The following is a 19,691-nucleotide window of genomic DNA, read 5'->3' as shown; positions in this document are numbered from 1 at the left end:
TTTCTCAAAGGACCTGTTCCAAACAGCTTTTGGAGAGGCTGATCAAGTTGGTAGAAACTTGGCTGAAAAGTCCCACATTCATATATTTCAGATTATTGTATGTGTTTTGTGAATATTTGTCAATTATCACTTGCACAGTTTTATTATTCTATAGCAAACTCTGAGTTTGCATTTGTCAGCTATCTGGAGTCTTTGGAGAAAGGCAGGGTATAAATGCACTGATTCATTAGTTAATGGATAAAAATATACAGTTCTTAACATCACAGGTAATGTGCACCATAAAAGTATACCGAGCAAGCCCCACCAGTCTACTGCCAGCTCCATTTACGTCTGGTTCTGTGTGGATTGTTCTCAAAGCACATCACACAGTTTACATCAACTTAATAAAATTTGTTTGAAAGAAGTATGCAACAATCAGGCCTCGGATTCAGCAGGAGCTCACAGCAGCACAACTCCTGAACCTTTCTGAGGATTCCCCCTCCACCTCCCCACTTTGTCGACTGAATAGTAGGTGCAGCTGCATAACAATCCCTGGATGAACTCCACCACCTATTTTTCTACAAAGCAACAATTAACAGAATTAGCTAACATTTTGTTCCAGTTTACTAACACGTTACAACTTTAGAATTTGAAAAAGCTGGACATGGGCACATTAATGAGCATATAAAGAACTTCTGAATGCCTTTCAGATGCTGTGAAAAATGTTTGTGTGGTTAGAAGACACATGACCTGAGAATCCTATTATGGGCAGGCAAGAAGAACTATTTCAAAAAGGCCAGGGGATATACTGAGTCTGAGAAGCATTTGGCACAATCAGGAGGGACATAACATGGCATTAGAGCACTTTCGTTAGTAATTATTTGAAAAAGAACTGTAATTTTTACCACCATTACTGTGTATCGGCAAGCACTTAAGATCTCCTTTAATCAATCAGACCACTCACAGGATAGGAATTTTCCTGGTGCACAAAGATGGGCCTTTAAAATCAACACCAATCAGTTATTAAGCAACAGTGATTCACCCCCAGGGTCACTGCAGGCCTTGAAAGCTATAGGTTGGGCCATGTTTATTTCACAACTGTACATAAGTGCAGGAAAGCCTAGAACATGCTTATTAGGTAAAGAATTCAGCATACTGACAATTTGCACTTTCATGTTTTAAAAGCATCCATATTGCTGTGAATATCCATGAAATATATGTAAATAATGCTTGGTCTGATCTAGGAAGGTGGGGGATCAGTAGCAGTCTAATCAGGATATCCAGGGCTGGCCTTAGATGATCTGCCACACTAGGCAGCAGTACTGTGGCTCCACCCCCAAGCCTGACCAGCGAGCCGGGCTCTGGGGAAGCTGCCATGGTAGTGCAGCTCCGCCCCCTGAGCCCAGCCAGAGAGCCAGGCTTCAGGGAAGCTGCTGCAGCAGTGTGGCTTGCCCTCCTAAACCTGGCGGGTGAGTTGGCAGCTCCAAGCCTAGAGGCCAGGGAAGGGAGGAGCCCATGGCTGCAGGGCTCTTTCTGAGCTGGAGTGCTAGCATTCTAACTAAAAAAAAACATCTGGTCATGTGGGGAGCATCCAAATCGGTGCCCTTCCCCAAGGCCAGCACCTTAGGTGAATGCCTAATTCACCTAGTGGCAGAGCCAGCCCTGAGGATATCCAGGGATTAGTGAGCAAGGCCTGAAATATCAATAGTTGGTTTTAAGGTTGCTTTCTTGCAAAAGGGACGGGGAGATTGTGTATCTGCTTGCTCTCTACCATTACTTCCAGGACATAATTATGTAGAAGTGTGAAGGGTTTTTTTTTTTGGGAGGGGGGGGGGGTTAGTACACACAATTCACAGGAGTTACTTTCAAATCTGTTCACACATCTAGGGTTGCCAGTCCCTAAGTGGTGGCTGATGGTCTCCCAGAATTACAACTGGACTCCAGGTTACAGAGATCAGTTTCTCTGGAGAAAATGGCTGCTTTGGAAGGTGGACTCTACGGCATTATTGCCAGGCTCCACGCCATATGTATTTCCTTCACTGTTTTCTCCCAGAATTCTACCCAAATAATTGGTAACCATATACATTAAACTTCTTGTTCCTGTTGGAGCCTTGAATCTGTTAAACTGCTCACCCTCACCTCAACCTAGGTAAGTCACTCTGAATAAAATGGGGCTTACCTCTGAATAGATGTGCTTACAATTTCTTCATGTGTGGAGGATCTCCAGGTATGATCTGGGAGCTGGCATTTTCTGTAGTTTTCAATGGTGCAAAAGTTGAGCACATATAACATCAGTATGTACATGCACTGTTGCAGAAGACAACAACTGCAACACAAGAAAGCTGTGTATGCTGTGAAATTTCAGCATATATTTGTTTTAGCATAAACCTGATTGGATTTGAAGCAGTGTGTGTTAAGTTTTGCTTTGTTTTTATGCTGCTACGAGGGTTGCCAGGTTCAACTCAGGAAATATTTGGGGGTGGAGCCATGAGACTTTGGGTGTGAAGCCAGGAGCAAGGATGTGACAAGCATGACTGAACTCCAAAGGGAGTTCTGGCCATTACATTTAAAGTGACCACACACCTTTTAAATGCCTTCCTTTCTTTGGAAATAATGGATAGGAGCACCAACTTTTGGGGCTCATAGAATCGGACCTCCAGGTCCAAACTTTTTGGAACTTGAGGGGTGTTTTGAAGAGAGGCACTATGCTAAAAATTTGGTGCTTCTGCCTCAAAAACAGCCCCCCAGAGCCCCAGATACCCACAGATCAATTCTCCATTATACCCTATGGAACCAGTCTCCATAGGGTATAATGGAGTGCCCAGCAGACATCCCCCCCTTCTGATAACCCTGGTGGGAGGAAGGCCTCCAAACTGGGGGATCCCCTGCCCTTAACTGGGGAGTAGCAACCCTAGTTGCTAAACACAGGTGCACTTTTCCAAGGATCCCCATTTCTCAAGACTTCTAAAGCATACACTCATCAAACTTCAAAATATGTTTCACTCTCTTCATGAAAACTAGGGAAATGAGGAGCAGCATTCTCTCTTTACTTACTGAGTTTTATGGGCAATTGTTGGAGCAAAAACTTGGGAGTAAAGACAGGAGTTAATCCTAATCTTCTGCTTTTCCCTCTAACCACTGTCTTCGTTTTTAAGGTTCCAGAGGTGATCCATAAAATTACAGGCCGGTCAGTCTAATGTTGGTACTGGATAAGTTGGTGGAATCCATTATTAATGACAGCATTAGTAGGTACAATGATGAACAACAGCTATTGAGAAAGAATCAGAATGCATTCTGTAAGGGAAGGTGTTGTCTTACTAACCTTTGAAGGAGTGAACAAACATCTAGACAAAGGTGACCACTAGATGTTGTTTAGCTAGACTTCCAGAAATCTTTTGATAAAGTTCCTCATCAAAGACTCTTAAAGCCAGCAAGCATGAGATAAGAAGACAAGCCCTCTTGTGGATTAAAAACTTGTTAATTAACAGGGAAAAGAGAATAAGTATAAATTGGGAGTTTTCACAGTGGAAGGTGGTCAATGGGGGGGTGGGTGGTACTGCAGGGCTCAGTACTAAGTCTGGTGTTTTCTAACTTGTTCATTAATGTCAGCAGTGAAGTGGGTAAGTCTGCAGATGACACTAAGTTGTTCAGGATGGGAAGAACCAGGGAGGACTGTGAGCAGCTCCAGAGGGATCTGTTGCAGTTTGGCAAATGGGCATCAATGTGACAGATAAGGTTCAATGTGTGCAAGTGCAAAGTAATGCCAAAAATCCTAACTATAAATATATGTTTGATTGAGTACTAACTGGTGGTAACTGACTAGGAGAGAGATCTTGGAGTTGGAGATAACTCTTTGAGGATACTGCCTCAATGTGCGACTGCAATAAAAAAGGCAAATGTTATGCTGGGGATTATTAGGAACAGGATTGATAACAAATCAACCAATATCATAATTTTCCTGTATACATCTATGGCACAACCTTATTTGGAATACTGTGCACAACTCTGGTCACTGCACCTCAAAAAGGAAATTATAGCATTGGAAAAAGTACAAAAAAGGGCAACAACAATTATTAAGAGGATGGAACACTTTCCCTATGAAAATGGTTAAAGAGATTAGAGCTGTTTAGTTTAGAGAAACAATGATTGAGGGGTGACATGATGATAGTGATTTACAAAATTATGCATGGAATAAAGTTAAAGAGAAGTACTTTTCTTCCTTTCTCACAATACAAGAACTCATGGGCACACAATTAAATTAATGAGAAGTAGGTAAAAGGAAGTAGTTCTTCACCCAAACAGTAATTAACACATGGAATTTATGACATAAGGGAAGCAGCTACATGCACAGACAGCTTCAAGAATGGATTGGATAAACATATGGAGCAGAGGTCCATCAGTGGCTATTAGCCACAAGGTATAGGTGGAACACTATGAATGGCGCAGTGATGGTCTGTATTCTTGGTGCTTGGTGGGGGAGCAATAGTGGGAGGGCTTCTAAAGTTCTGATCCTGGAGGTGGACCTCCTGATGGCACCTAGTTTTTGGCCACTGTGTGACATAGGGTGTTGGACTTAGGGTTGCCAAGTCCAATTCAAGAAATATCTGGGGACTTTGGGGGCAGAGCCAGGAGACTTTGGGGGTGGAGCCAGAAGACATTGGGGTGGAGCCAGGAGCAAGGGTGTGACAAGCATAATTGAACTTCAAGGGAGTTCTGGCCATCACATTTTAAGGGACCACACATCTTTTAAATCCCTTCCCTCCGTAGGAAATAATGAAGGATAGGGGCACCTTCTTTTGGGGCTCATAGAATTGGACCCCCTAGTCCAATCTTTTTGAAACTTGGGGGAGTATTTTGGGGAGAGGTACTGGATGCTATGCTGAAAATTTGGTACCTCAACCTCAAAAAACAGCCCCCCCCCAGAGCCCCAGATACCCACGGATCAATTCTCCATTATTTCCTATGAGAATAAGTCTCCATAGGGAATAATAGAGTTCCCTCCCCTCCCCCCATTTTCTCTCTCTCACTCACACACACACTTAACTGTCTCTGGTGCAAGTGGGCAGCTGTGTTGGTCTGAAGCAGTAGAACAAAGCAGGATTCTCTGGTGCCTCCACAACGAGGTCTGGAAAGTACAGGGGCTATGCTGCTCTTTTACACACACATTCACTTGTCCGAAAGGAAAGCAAAACAAACAGAGGGGCTGCACTCTCACGACGTCTGCTGTTGCTAACCCTTCCCCAGGAAGTTCCAATTTAAAGGCACACACACATTTTCAAATTGGACCTGTTTGCAGGTCCTGCCCAAGATCTAGAGGTACAGGGTGGCTTGTGGTGGGGGGAAGCCTGTAAAACCGCAGAATCCCCCGCTGGGACCTGGGGATTGGGAAGCCTAGTTGGACTAGATCGGCCATTGGCCTGATCCAACATGGCTTCTATTATATTCTTATGCCTCTTTCCCACTGTTGCTTCTGGTCAAATACATTTGTCTAATTCTAAAACCTTGCAAAGCTGACAGGAATGTACATAATATAAGCAGATGTTTTCCCTTTCAAACCATGGTCAACTTTCTGAACATGCTACCATCTGCTTCTAGCCTTAAATCCAATTCTCTTTAATATTTTTTTTTAAAGCATCTTACCTAGACACGTTTTTCTTCTGATTAATGGCAAGCACTTGCTAAAGGCAGCCACAGAACATAAGATTATGCAAAAACTGTAAGTCCAATCCCCTGCTGTTTAATCAATGGGAATGCTCCCTGCTCCAGCTGAGACCCGCATTAGTTTCAAATTGCAAGAGCCAGAAAGAAAAAAATGGTACACCCTTATCACAATATATGCAATTTGCCTCTATTGAGCCTTCCTATGGGGTTTAGAATATAGCTTTCTATCTACATTTCAGTGACTGTTTTTCATTTTGCTTTTATCGCCATCCTATCAGCAAGGAAATAAATATTTTCTATTAAAATGTACATGGTAGTAAAACTCTTTATAATGAAACCACAATAGGCTGAAAAAGAAAAACAAACAGCTGTTACCTAACATGCATCTTCTGTAATTACGAGAACCGTCCTCAGATTCATTGTTCATATTGTGTTGAATTTATCTTTAATTTCTAACTTCACAATAGGTACCTGTACATCACTAAAATGTACATCACTAAAATGACAATAGAAAACAAAACATTTCACAAGTGGGTGTGGAGGAAAGCAGCTCTGGGGAGCACCATTGGAGAATTTGAGGCTTAAGGAGAGCAGCCATTGTTTTACTGGAAGTGCTGTGCATTGTTTGTTTCTCGCTTCAGTCTTCTGTGGGATCATTTCATGAATTTTCCAGCAGCAAATACTACATCAATTGTCCTGTAGGCAATTGTTAGTGCTGTGTAAATGATAAGAAGTAGTGGGGGGGGGGAGGAACAAGAGTTGCCAATTCCCAGTTGTGAGCAGGAGATTCAAAACGCCTTCAGTCTCATGGGGACGGCACTGGTCAGCCTGCATTGTCCGGCTAGGGATAGACAATGGCCTGCAGGATAAAGTGGGAGTCCCTTGGTGAGGGGAGTGAGAGGTGTACTGAAAGAACCTCTTCCCCAGGGTGCAATCTTATTTGATTCCCTGTGGTCCCCCCCACCCCGACATGCTATCGATTCAACTTTATCTACTCGAGGCCACTCCAGCAGAGAGCTGGTGCATAGGGCTGTTAAAGATTTGTGAACATTGTGGGAAATACTCTTGGATGTGATGATTTTCTGGCCAGAGCTGGATTCAGTGCCAAAGTTGGTGTGGGGTACGCCCTGTGGATAAGGTGGAAATGGCAAAGCGGAATCTGACCAAGAGGCTGCGGAGGATCATGGACACTATGAAGGGTCACTAAATTTAGCACCCTGACATTTCAACATGCCTGGAGATCCTGCTTTGTCCTGAGGGAGTTCATTTGTATGGCTACACAGTGCTGGAGATTCCCTAGGTCCTTGGCTACAGCTGTAGGAGCTTTGGCGGGAGCCATCTGAGGCACGGCTCTTGTGGCGGTATCAGCATGGGGCTGGATCCATTCTCAGGAAAATCGGCCTGCATGCCTACTTCCAGAGTGTGGGGATCGCCTTAAGGGATCTTGGTGTGAGGGGCAATTGATGTGCCCAGCCCGGGGGCATGTCTGGGGAATTACCCTCACACTCAGGTGACAGGGGAGACCACCTCTGGGCTTCTGCCCGAGTGGAATCCCAAACCTGCCATCACAAGGTGACCAGTGGAGCATCGACTGGCAGGCGGGTCAGTTGATGAGTGGGATCCTTACTCCATGCTGTGCCAAGGCTTACTACAGCTGTAAAGAAAACAAAGAAGGGAAAGAAACTTAACCCAAAAACTGGAGTAAGAAACCTAAAAGGTTACTATGCAATTAAAGGGCCGAACATTAAAAACAAAGTGTAAAAAAATCATAAATCAACATTCATGTATTTATTGTTGAAAGCTAAAACCATTTAAGGGCCCTTAAATCATAATGTTGATTTATGATTTTTTTTACACTTTGTTTTTAATGTTCAGCCCTTTAATTGCATATTAACCTTTTAGTACTACAGCTGTAACCAATAAAGCTGTGGCCAAATTTATTCCACTTTTTCTGAAAATGGTGTGCTCCTGTGTTATTTCAACTGAAACTATAGTTCAAACTAGAATGTGTTGGCAGGGAGGAGTTGCCTGGGGTGCCTGCCTCTGTCCCCTCCTCTTGGCACTGGAACCGCAAACAAGGCTCTGGATTCAACCAGAGCCCATTTTGCGGGGCCTCGAGGAGGCGTAGGAGTGAGGGCAGCCTTTTCCTGGGGGAAAGCGACAGGCCAGGACCAAGCACAGGAAGCAGGGGCCTGCCCCATTTCAATGCTGGCCCTATCGGCTGTCTAGGGGAGAGGGTCAGAGGGCAGGAAGGTCAGCAGCTACTTCAGCTGTCTGCCTCTGTTAGATGGCTTGGCCCACCCTCCCAGCCCTTTATATAAGTGTTTTCAGAGGTTGCATATGGGTTGTCTTCTTTATTTTCTTGTCACAACTTGGCAGTATCAGCATGAGGCTGGATCCATTCTCAGGAAAATCGGCCTATGTGCCCACTTCCAGAGTGTGGGGATCCCCTTAAGGGATCTTGGTGTGAGGAGCGACTGATGTGCCCTGCCCAGGGGCATGTCCGGGGAATTACCCTCACGCTCAGGTGGCAAGGGAGACCACCTCTGGGCTTCCGCCCTAATGGAATCCCAAATCTGCCATCCCAAGGTGACCAGTGGAGCATCAACTGGCAGGCGGGTCAGTTGATGAGTGGGATCCTTACCCCATGCTGTGCCAAGGCTTACTACAGCTGTAACCAATAAAACTGTGGCCAAATTTATTCCACTTTTTATGAAAATGGTGTGCTCGTGTGTTATTTCAACTGAAACTGTAATTCAAACTGGAATGTGTTGGCAGGGAGGTGTTTGCCTGGGGTGCCTGCCTCGGTCCCCTCCTCTTGGCGCTGGAACCGCAAACATTCACATGAACCCCTCATGAACTTTTAAACATTTTTTGAGAATTTTGTTTCCACAAAGAGGTTCCAGAACTCTAATGACAAAAACAAATAATAGGTAAAAAAAAATAATAGGGTTTAAAATTCACAGAGTTTAAAATCAGATTCATATAGAAATAGAATGGAAGTTACCACTATGGTAACACACAAATAGTAGCCTTCTGGGCAGTACTGTGGGATGTTAAGCTACTAACCACTAGGCCAAACTAACAGCAGGGGAAGCCAAAGATGGAGATTTGGATGTCCATTGCCTCAACCAAAAGCCCGGTGGAACAGTTCCATTTTATAGGTCCTGAGGAATTGCAGTAGATCCCTCAGAGCCCTGATCTCAAGTGGGAGCTTGTTCCACCATTTTGGCTTGATTCTATTGCCCATTCAGGAAAGACAATGTGGATGTGTAGCCTGGAAGTACTGTTCTTCACAACACAATCACCTTATGAAAATGAGTTTACAGAATTCACTCCTTGAGAAGGATGGCACTAAAAAGGACTGCACACATTCACAGAGGATAACTCTATCAATGACACCTTCAGTTATATATCTGAATAACAGCTGCTGGTGACAAATCAACCATGGCTCAGCAGTGAAGCTTTGTTTTGCATGATGAAGGTTCCAGGTTCAATTCCTGGCATCTTCAGTGATATGGTTCAGGTAGCAGGTGATGTGAAAGACCTCAGTCTGAGGCACTTGAGAGCCACTGCCAGTCACAAAATATACCAATCTTGACAGCCCAGCAGTCTAACACAGTATAAGGCAACTCCATGTGTTCAAGGGCTACTTACTCTATATCCTGCTTGGGAGCTGACCACAACAGAGAACAGAAGTCTTGTTTAGAAAGTACTTGGTTGGCTCTAGCAGGGGTTTTGCTATGGTCTTATGGCACAGAGGAATACTTTAGTGTTCAACAGACTTAGTTCCACACAACCTTCATGCTTTGTGTTGCTATACATTTGTTTTCTAATCCTTTTGGTCAAGGCAGAAGTGTCTGAGAGTGACTGCTACCCCATGAGATATTTTTGGCGAGCAAGCAGACTCCACCATGCCAGTTACTGCCTGAATAAAGAACTAACCTGTTGCACCTATGCATTCAGGAAGCTCGCTGGAAAGAAACAAAGGACAAAACCCACCCTCTGCTAGTGATGTTCAAGGCTCTTCCTAAATTAATAGTAAAGTGCTTCTGCAATGTCAGATCACTAGTGTTTTCAGAAGCCTCCCCAAGTGCTCTAAAGAGGTTTAAAATGTTTAAGAGGAAGTTGTAAGTTTAGTCCTTATAAAGTTCCCCTTATAAATTCTATTTTACTATGGTTAACAACTTCAGTGAGAGAAAAGCAAATTGCAAACATTATCTAAATAATCATAAGGGGGGGTGTAGAAGTAGGACCCAACTTTCCCTGAAGACCTATAAGTGCAGACAGTTAATAACTCCTAATCCACAGAAAAACCTTAAGAAAAATACTATCAACAGAGGCCAGAATGATGAATTTTTTGTAGACAGAGCAAAACACATCCCCTTTTCTGTACAACAATATTTGCTAAGTTTCATCCAGTGGTTGAAATACTGGTCATAAGTACCTGCTGCTATGGCAACTGAAATACCATGTTATAAATTTCTCTGCCATTTTCAATGCATAGCAAAAAAAAAAAAAACACACCAACAACTTCCAAACAAAATTAGCTGACCACATCCAAGTAGGGGCAAAGACAGACATCATATAAAAAGAGGACTCACAGCAGGTCCATCTGTTAAACCCAAATTCACAACTAAATGTCAGTTCAGCTCCATCTTCTTCCTTGCCACATGTATTTATTTATAACATTTCCCCTGCCTTTTGCAATCATAGACTCAAAGCAGGTTACAGTCTTAATTAAAAACAGACCGTTCAGTGAAATCATTAAAACTTGCGATCAGTCATGAATCCACCAACTGTTATAAAAATATAATGAGTAACTACAGCAGTCCACTGGTACAAAGCACCTACTAATTGAAGACTCTCCTAAACAAGCTCAGGAAGACTATTCCACAGTGTGGAGACAACTATGGAGAATGACCAAGAATGGATGAGGGTTCTTAAGGAATTCAATTATGAGATAGTTGTTCTACTAAAATGAGCCACTGTACCAGAAGACTGGAGAGCAGCAAAGGTTACAGTATGTTTAATTTTTTTAAAAGGGTGGGGGGGGGGTCCAAGGGGTGACCAGGAAATTACAAGTGAGTTACCCTAATGTCTGTCCCTGGCATATCAGCAGAAACTGTAATCTGATAGAATTATTAAACACAGAGGAACAAAGTCTGCTGAGGGAAAATCAGCATGACTTCTGCAAAGGCAAGTCCTGCCTCCTCAATCTTTTGGCATTCTTTTATTTAATATTAAAACTGAAAAACTGATATCAAGGTGAAGACAACAGAAAAGCTTACTTACAGGAATGTTGTCAGTGTGGTGCAGTGGTTCAGCATGGCAGGCTTTAATCTGGACAACTGGGTTTGATTCCCCACCCCACATGAAGTCTGCTGAGTGACCTCTTTCTGCCCCAACTCACAAGGTGCCTGTCATGGGAAGAGGAAAGGAAGGAGATTGTAAACCACTTAGAGAGACTTTAAGGTAGAGAAAACTTGGGCATAGAAACCAACTCATCTTCTTGACACACTACCTGTTGGATTAGGCACCCTTTGACAACAGTTCTATTATTTGGCTTCTTGGGGGCTCATCAAAATTCAGGCCATGATTAACAATTCAATTTGCAGAAGAATAACTTGCCTTTTAGATCCATTCAGAAATCTGCCTTACAACACAGAATATCAGCATGTTCCTGGAAAATTAATGACAACTGTTGTGTGTGCTGACCTGAATTAAGACTCCTGTGGGTGTTCCTGCCTGGCTCATTGGAGCCATAAGGACTGAGCTTGGGGACTTAGGAACAATGGAAAGCAGGATCCAAATACCTGTTGCCCTGATGCAATCACGAGCCCCTGGCTGGTTTGAATGACCCAATGGCATGCTAGCACGGGAGCTTTGATGTGTATATAGTTGACCCCAGTGGCCCAATTCCTCAGAGTGCAGCCCTACACTATGCTGTACCTAATAAAGAGCTGTGATCACTACCACCTCGCCTCTTCATTGCATTGAACACACTATATTTTAACAAGGTAGGCTTTTTTTAAGGTCAGTCAAATCCTACCTACTCCTTTGTTAAACTAGGACAAGCTGGTATTCTGAGCAAGTAATGTAATCACTCAGGTTAAGATCTCCCATTATTTTCCCCATACCTTTGAACATGCCGATATCTGGAGTTCCTTCTTCCTTCCACTCGCCTAAAATTCAAGTCTTCCAATAGGATTCAAAATTTCTAGCTGGGACCCAGTCCCATCACAGCAGAGATACTGTCCCCTTCCTCAATACAACTAAGTTGCATAAAAGTTACCTCTCATCCCCTAAACCTTTATAGCTAGCTTCTGGATCCTACCTGTTTCCCAGTCTCACAGTTGGTCTCCTTCCTTGCTGAAATAATTGACTCTAATCCTGGCTACCAAATAAACTGCAAGAGAGGATCCCAACACACACTGGATCCCTCCTTCTTTCATATGATCTTATTGCAGGGTAGGATAGGTATCTTTGCTCCCCATCTTGATCTCTCTTCCTTTGTTTTCCAAACCCTCCTGTACCACACAGAGAATTGGCATTTTGCTCCTCTCTGCTCTTTAGCCTCTCACCCCTCAAAGACTGGACACTTCTGCCCCAACTGATTTCACGTCTCCTCTGTCCTATTCCCCATTTCCCCACACTTACATGTTTAGCTCAGAGAGTAACTCCTGCTCAGAATCGGAGCAGCTCTGCTGAATTTGGCAGTTGTTGCTATATTAGTTAAGTGAAGGAATGTATCTGTGCTTTGATTTAGCATCATTAGTATTTGCTTACGATAAGTCCCCCTCCCCCAACTATTGTACCAAATCTCTCAAAGAACTCTATCTTCTTTGTACAAAGCTTGAATCCAGTAGCACCTTGAAAACCAACAAAGTTTTATTTTGGGTATAAGCTTTCATGTGCACACACACTATTTGCATGCACATGAAAGCTTATACCAAGGATAAGACTTGGTTGATCTTAAAGGCCTTAAAGGACTCGAACTTTGACCTGCTGCTTCAATCTAATTCTTCATGTACATTCAAGTGTTTGTGGAGGTTGGGTTGCCAAGTTCATAGATGACACAAAATTATTCAGGATGATGAAAACCAAGTCCATTAGTGAAGAACTCCAGGAGGATCTTCACATATTAGGTGAGTGAACCATCATGTAAAAAACCAAAGTAGGTATGCAGTGATGCACACTGGAACAAAAAAGTGTATGCTAATGAGATTTTAACTTGCTAAGGCAAAGAGGTAAAGATACTTTGAGATTGTGGTGGATAGGTTAGGGTTTCCAGGTCCAACTCAGGAAATACCTGGGGACTTTGGGGGTGGAGCCTCCATTAACACAGTATGCAAGTCCACACTTGTGTGGTCTCACCTGGGCAATTTACTCATGGGAATTGCTAAATGTAACAATCTGCTGTATTTCAACTAACTTCTTCAAACTAACACAGGAAAGTGAAAGTAAGGAACAAAGCAGTCTAGGGGGTGGAGTTTCCTCCGTCCCATAATCAGTTCTAGCTTACTCTTTACTATCCATTTTATTATGCAAAGGATTTCTGAAAGAAATACAAAACAAACAGAAGGACTGTACTCCCTTTCCCTGCCCTCATGAAGCTTTCCTCCTACTGAAATTTAAAGGCACACATGTTCCAAAAGCTTCTTTTAAACCTGTAGAGATTTAAAGGTACATCATGGCTGTTGGGGTGGGCCTTCTACTGCTGGCCAGCTGGCTGGTGACAGGGAGGAGCCTGCAAACTGGGGGGGGGGGGGTCCCCCACCTGGACCTGGGGACTGGTAAGCCTAGGATAGGACCTGGGGGGTGTTTAATTGGGTGCTCTCTGGGAGGGTTGCCCTTCCCACACCATTTACAGACCCCGCCAACCAGCTGGTCTCTGAGCTCTTTAAATGGAGGGGAAGGCCGGCCCAGCTGCTTCTGCCAGTGCTATCATGATCAAGAGCCCAAGAGCAAGCACCAGCCTTCCAGACAATTTAAAGCAGAATTAAATTATGGCAGGAAGGGCAGTGGGTGCTCCTGGGAACCCTCCTGCATGATTTAAATCACCTGGGAGGGAGGGGACAGCTCCCATTCTCCCAGCCTAGGGTACCAGGAAGTCTGGCACCAGCCCTGAGGTCAATGTAAACATCAACCCAGTGAACAGCAGCAATGAAAAGAGCAAACTCTATACTGGGATTATTAGGAAAGAGATTGAACATAAACTAGCTGATATTACAATCCCCCTTTATAGATCTATAGTGCAGTCTCGTTTAGAACTGTGTGCAGTTCTGATCACTGCATCTCAAAAAGAAACACTGCAGAGCTAGAAAAAAGTACAGAAGAGTGCAACCAAGATAATTAAGGGACTGGAGCATCTTTCCTATGAGGAAAGGTTGAAGAGTCTGGGACTTTTTGGTTTAGAAAAAGAGATGACTAAGGGGAGGGCATGATAGAGGTTTATAAAATTATGCCCAGGAAGAGAGAGTAGGTAGAGAGAACTTTCTCTCGCTCTCCCAATATACTAGAACTCGAGGGCATCAAGTGGAATTTTCATGCAGCACATTCAGGATGGACGAATGAAAATATTTCTTTACACAATGAGTGAATAAAATGTGGACTTCACTGCCAGAGCATAGACAGCTTTATAAGGGGACTGCACAGATCCTTGGAGGAGAAGTCTACCAGCAGCTATGAGCCATTAGCGACCAAAGGGAATCTCCACATGGAGAGTGCCAAGAGGCAACATCAGGGGAAGGCCTGGGCCTCTACACCTGTTCTTGGCCCTCCAGAGTAACTGGTAACCCACTGTGTGAGACAGAATGTTGAATTTGATGAGCCACTGGTCTGCTAAGACTCTTCATACATTGTTACAGACAGTAGCTCTTTTGACAGCCTTTTTATGGGAGGGCATGACGAGCAGTTGCTGATCAGCAGAGTGGAACTGCCAAATGGGTTAGGCTTCCCAACCCCGCCCCCCCCCCGCCCTGGCGGGGGACCCCGAATTTGCAGCATCCTCCCCCACTCTCCAAAAATCCGGAAGGGGGAGGGAGAGAACATACGTGTAGGCATCATGTTGTTGTAGAGCTTCTGATCCATTTGCAAAATGTGTGCCCCTTTAAGGCTGCACAGGAAACAGGAAGGGCTTCATTGGAAAGGGTCAGTAACAGTTTCCATGGAGAACGGCCCCTCCCTTTCTTTTGCTTTCGTTTTCACAGCAAGTAGAGTTCTGCAGGAAGATCTAGTAAGTATTTGTGTGTGAGAGAGAGGGAAGGGGCAGGGGATTCCCTCGTTTGGAGGCCCCCCCTTTAGAAAGTGTGGGGGGAGGGAAATGTCTACTGGGCACTCTATTATTCCCTATGGAGAACGATTCCCATAGGGAATAATAGGGAATTGATCCGTGGGTATTGGGAGCTCTGGGGGGGCTATTTTTGAGGTAGAGGCACCAAATTTTTAGTATAGCATCTAGTGCCTCTCCCCAAAATACCCCCCAAGTTTCAAAACGATTGGACCAGAGGGTCCAATTCTATGAGCCCCAAAAGATGGTGCCCCTATCCTTAATTATTTCCTATGGAAGAAAGGCATTTAAAAAGGTGTGCTATCCCTTTAAATGTGATGGCCAGAACTCCCTTGGAGTTCAATTATGCTTGTCATACCCTTGTTCCTGGCTCCACCCCCAAAGTCTCCTGGCTCCACTTCCAAAGTTCCCAGATTTTTCTTTAATTGGACTTGGCAACCCTAAAATGGGTACATACCAGACAAGGCCATCTTAACAGATTCTAGGTATCCTGGCCATCTTTGGTTGCTTTAAGGTATCACAAAAACATTGTCTGGGACAACGGTTCACTCTTTCCCATGGAGAGGGAAAATACAATTAGATAACCAGGGACCATACTTTCAAATTGTACTCACCATTGTAAAGCTGTCATGTCTGTCTTTGTATTTGGAACTAGGCACTACCTAGGCCTTTCATTTTAATCCAGGTGAGAAGCAGATAAAATAAAGGGTTATGTTGAGGGACTGGGAAAGAAACAGCCACAGCTAACCCACTGAACAAGTGAGAAAAATCAAAACCTCCTCCTCTTCCATTGTGTCCAACTGCCACTGGGGTCGAGCATGCTTTGTTGCTAGTGACAGGATGTCATTTGGGCAAATCTTTCTCCGTGCCTCCAGGGTAAGTTTCCAGTGATAACCAAGCAACTGAAAACATAAGGAGACGGCATGTGTGGTCTGCAGTCTTTCTAAGCGCCAGTCCCCAAAAGGCAAAATGATTGACTGTCTACCGCCTTTGAAATTTCCAAGGTAGTTCAACGTGAGTAATGTAGCACCGCCTGCGGAATCATTGATTTGTTCTGGAAAGCATCTGAAAGATATTCAGAGCAACTTAGGCACCTCCACCTGTTTCCCCAACAGGAATGCCAGAAAGAATAAGATTTTTGCGCTAGAAGCTATCAATTACTAATACATCTTTTTCTAAAAAAACGTACGGTGGTCTCATATTTATGTGAAATAATTTCTTCCAATAAAAGAGACAGCCAGTGTAAGCAATGGCCTTAGGTTTCATTCACAGATTTTTCAGCAGGTTAGAAGCAACCATGAAATCTGTGCGGGAAAATATACTTTTGTCTGAGCCTGAGGCAACATTTTTCCTGTTAGCATTAGAAGGACTACCACCCACTATGAGGCGAACAGTCTCCCTGTAGTCTTGTTTGACCATCCCCTAGATACAGAGATGACAGAAAAATATCTGCACTTCAATTGTTTTGATTGGAATCACTCCAGAAAGTGTCATCATAACCTTGGAATTGTGGTGGAATTGTGCTCTGAAGGGTGCTGTTCATATAAAGCACTCTTCCGTGAGATCCCTTCACCTAGACACAGATGAGATCGGTTGCGTGAAAGCTCTTATGTTTGTTTATTTAATTATTTACATCCCATCTTTTCTCGAGGCTCAAAGTGGCTCTCACAGTATAGCTGAAAACAAACTGAACAAAATAAACACCCATAATCCGCCTCTTCTATAAAAGATACCTGCAGTCCATGCCCCGTTTCAAACTGCGGCAAACAAAATGGCCTCACAGAACCTCCCACACTCAAGGAGCCCACTCCACAGAGTGGGAGCTACAATGGAGAAGCACAGGCTCTGGTTGATACCAAGCAGACTGGGGGATCCACAAGATGGAGGCAATCTGAGGATCACAACCTGTTCTCCTGTGCAAACTAATCTATTTATTTATTTATTTATTTATTTATTTCCATTTATATCCTGCCCTCCCTGCCGGGGCAGGCTCAGGGCAGCTTACATAGACATGCACATGCATGAGCAGACATAAAGGTAGGACATAAAAACCATAAAACAGTATAAAAACATGGCACAATTAACATTTTGGTGCTATAATCTTAAATTTCAGATTAATGATTTTCTGTAAAGCAGATCTTAGATTGTCCTCTCTGCTGCTGCTGTAAAGCAGATTGCAAGGGGTGGTCCATATGTTGCCTACATTATTAGTGCACGTGAGAACTGAGGGAGCAAAGGAAAGCTGGGTGTGTCAGGAAGCCAAGGAAGTTCAAAACTTCAAGAAAAGGACATCACATTGAGATACACCAGTGTGGTGCAGCAATTAGAACACTGGACTAGGACTGGGAGGACTCAGGTACAAATCCTCACTTAGTCGAGACATTCACTGAGTGACCTTGGGCTAGTCAGGCTCTCCTAGTCCAGGCTACCTTTCTAGATACCAGCTCCTCAGGGTCGCTTTGAGGATGAAACAGAGCACAGGATAACCGTTATTTGAGCCTATACTTCGATTGATTGTATACTGGGTAGTGATAGTGTTCCTGTATGAATATGCGCCCATATGGGTTGTCTGTTATGTCAGCACAGGAATAAGTGGAGGGGGGGGGAGGACCACTTCTTCCACACCCAAGCTACCACATGGAACCATTTTAGTGTGCCACTGCTGAGCTGGAGCCAAACTAGCAGAAGGTGAGGCAGTGATTTGACTGATTTCTCCCTTCCACTGAAGACACCCCATGTCACACCTGCGCTGCTGCTAAAAATCCCCAGGACTCAGGAGCAATGTTTTTGGGAACAGGTTCAAACAGGAAAGGGGAAACAAGAAAGCTCTTTGGATCCTGTTGCAAATAAATCCTACTTTCCACCCCACAGGGTCCCCTATATTTGCTAACCCCTAAAAGATCCTCTGACTTGATTGCCAGAGGCCTGGATAAAATATCTGTACTGATTCCTCACTAGCAGTCACTCCATCCCCAGGCTTCCGCTTTCCTCAGAGCAAGCGACCAATTCTCCATTAGTTACTGTGAGGCTGCATTTTGACTTGCAGCTCCCTGCATTTTCCCTCACAGCTTCTGGATATCCAAAAAACAAGACCAAGTTGCCGCAGTGGAAATTGGAGTGAGCTGTGAGCCAAAAGGTGGTCGCACAGCGACTAGTGGGGAATTGGTTGCTTGTTCTAAGAAAAGTAAAAGCCCAGGGGCAGAGCGACTGCTAGTGAGGAATCACTACTGGTTTAATATCAAATAGTGCCCCCTCAAAGAGCAAGAATTCTCCTGGATACTCTCATATGGGCATAGTCCACTTGCTGGAATGCTCCAAACAGCACACTGATTAAAGGCCTGCCCAAGCTCCCTCATTCTCAAAGCTAGGAATAATTGACTCAAGTTTGCTGGAAAACGATCTGAGGCCATGTAACCCTCCTCACAAGACAGCCTGACCTGATAATTTAATCTCATTCAGGGAATCATGCTGCTCTTCAGTCTTTGTCAGACCAGCCCAAACCAATCCTTCACTTTTGTAACTCAGTCTCCACCACTGTTCTTCTGTACCTCCATTTTCTCACCAGCATGCCCATATTTGGACTTCTACTTCTCCCTAGATGCACATTTTTGTACCTCATCCTTCTAAACCCATAAAAAGAGCATCCTAAGCCCTCCAGCTCTCTAGTTGTTTTTGTGCCTGTCTCTTCTTTCCCAGCTTTGCAGTTATTTCCTTTGCATATTAGGCCACAACCCCTGACATCACCATGGTTTTGCACAGGGTTTTTTGTAGAAAAAGCCCAGCATGAAGCCATTTGCTTATTAGGCCACACCCCCTGATGCCAAGCCAGCCAGAACTGCATTCCTGCTCAAAAAAAGCCCTGACTAGGAGAATAAAGATTTTCTCAGTGTGTATCTCATTTGTCGTTAACTGAAGTTCTATATTGGATCAAGACTCAGATATGCAATAGGCCGATTGGTCCCAAATAATTGCCCTGCTGACACAGTCTGATACAAAATGCACAGGATAGTGTGCCAGAGTTGCCAACTCCCAGGTTCCAGCAGGAGTTCTCTCACTTTGGGGGGGTTGGATTTACCACCAGCCAGCTGGCCAGTGGGAGAAATCCCACCCCCAGATGGGGACATCACACAACAACATCCTCTATGCAATGACATAACTTTCAGGTCAGGTGACATCATCGTGCCAGGGACATCACAAGGGAATGCTCTCATATTTGGGGAAACTTTGGTTTTGAGGAGGAAAAACCCCATAGACTTTCAATCAAATACCAGAACATCCCTGTGTGACATTCCTGCCCTCCCCAGAATACCCCCCAAATCCCCCCACCAGACAGGCAAGGGGACCTGTCAACCCTATACTTTGCATGTTATGGGACTGTACAACCCAATGTAAATAAATGAACGTGCATACACTAGGAATAAAAATAAAGTAAATGAAGCACTTTCTTTTGCTGTTAAATGCCTTCCTACCCACCCATGTGTTGTTTTCTAAGGACTGGACATTAGAAGTGAGATTCAATCTTTTTCAGTTCGTTCCCATGTCATAACATATCATCTTCCCCTAGATTTATGTTATTTTTCTCAGGCCCATTTCTATATGACATGCTGTAAAAGCCAAAGTACATTACAGTTGGCTATTATTAACAATAATGTAACAGTAGTTTATTCTCTTCCTAATATGCGGATTTCATGTAGCAGGTAATAATAATGTCTTTAGCACACACGAAAGACAGCAGACTTTCTGGCAGCCTGATATTTTG

Source organism: Heteronotia binoei, chromosome 3, assembly GCF_032191835.1.
Source record: "Heteronotia binoei isolate CCM8104 ecotype False Entrance Well chromosome 3, APGP_CSIRO_Hbin_v1, whole genome shotgun sequence".
Classification (NCBI taxonomy): domain Eukaryota; kingdom Metazoa; phylum Chordata; class Lepidosauria; order Squamata; family Gekkonidae; genus Heteronotia; species Heteronotia binoei.
This window is presented reverse-complemented; position numbering follows the sequence as displayed.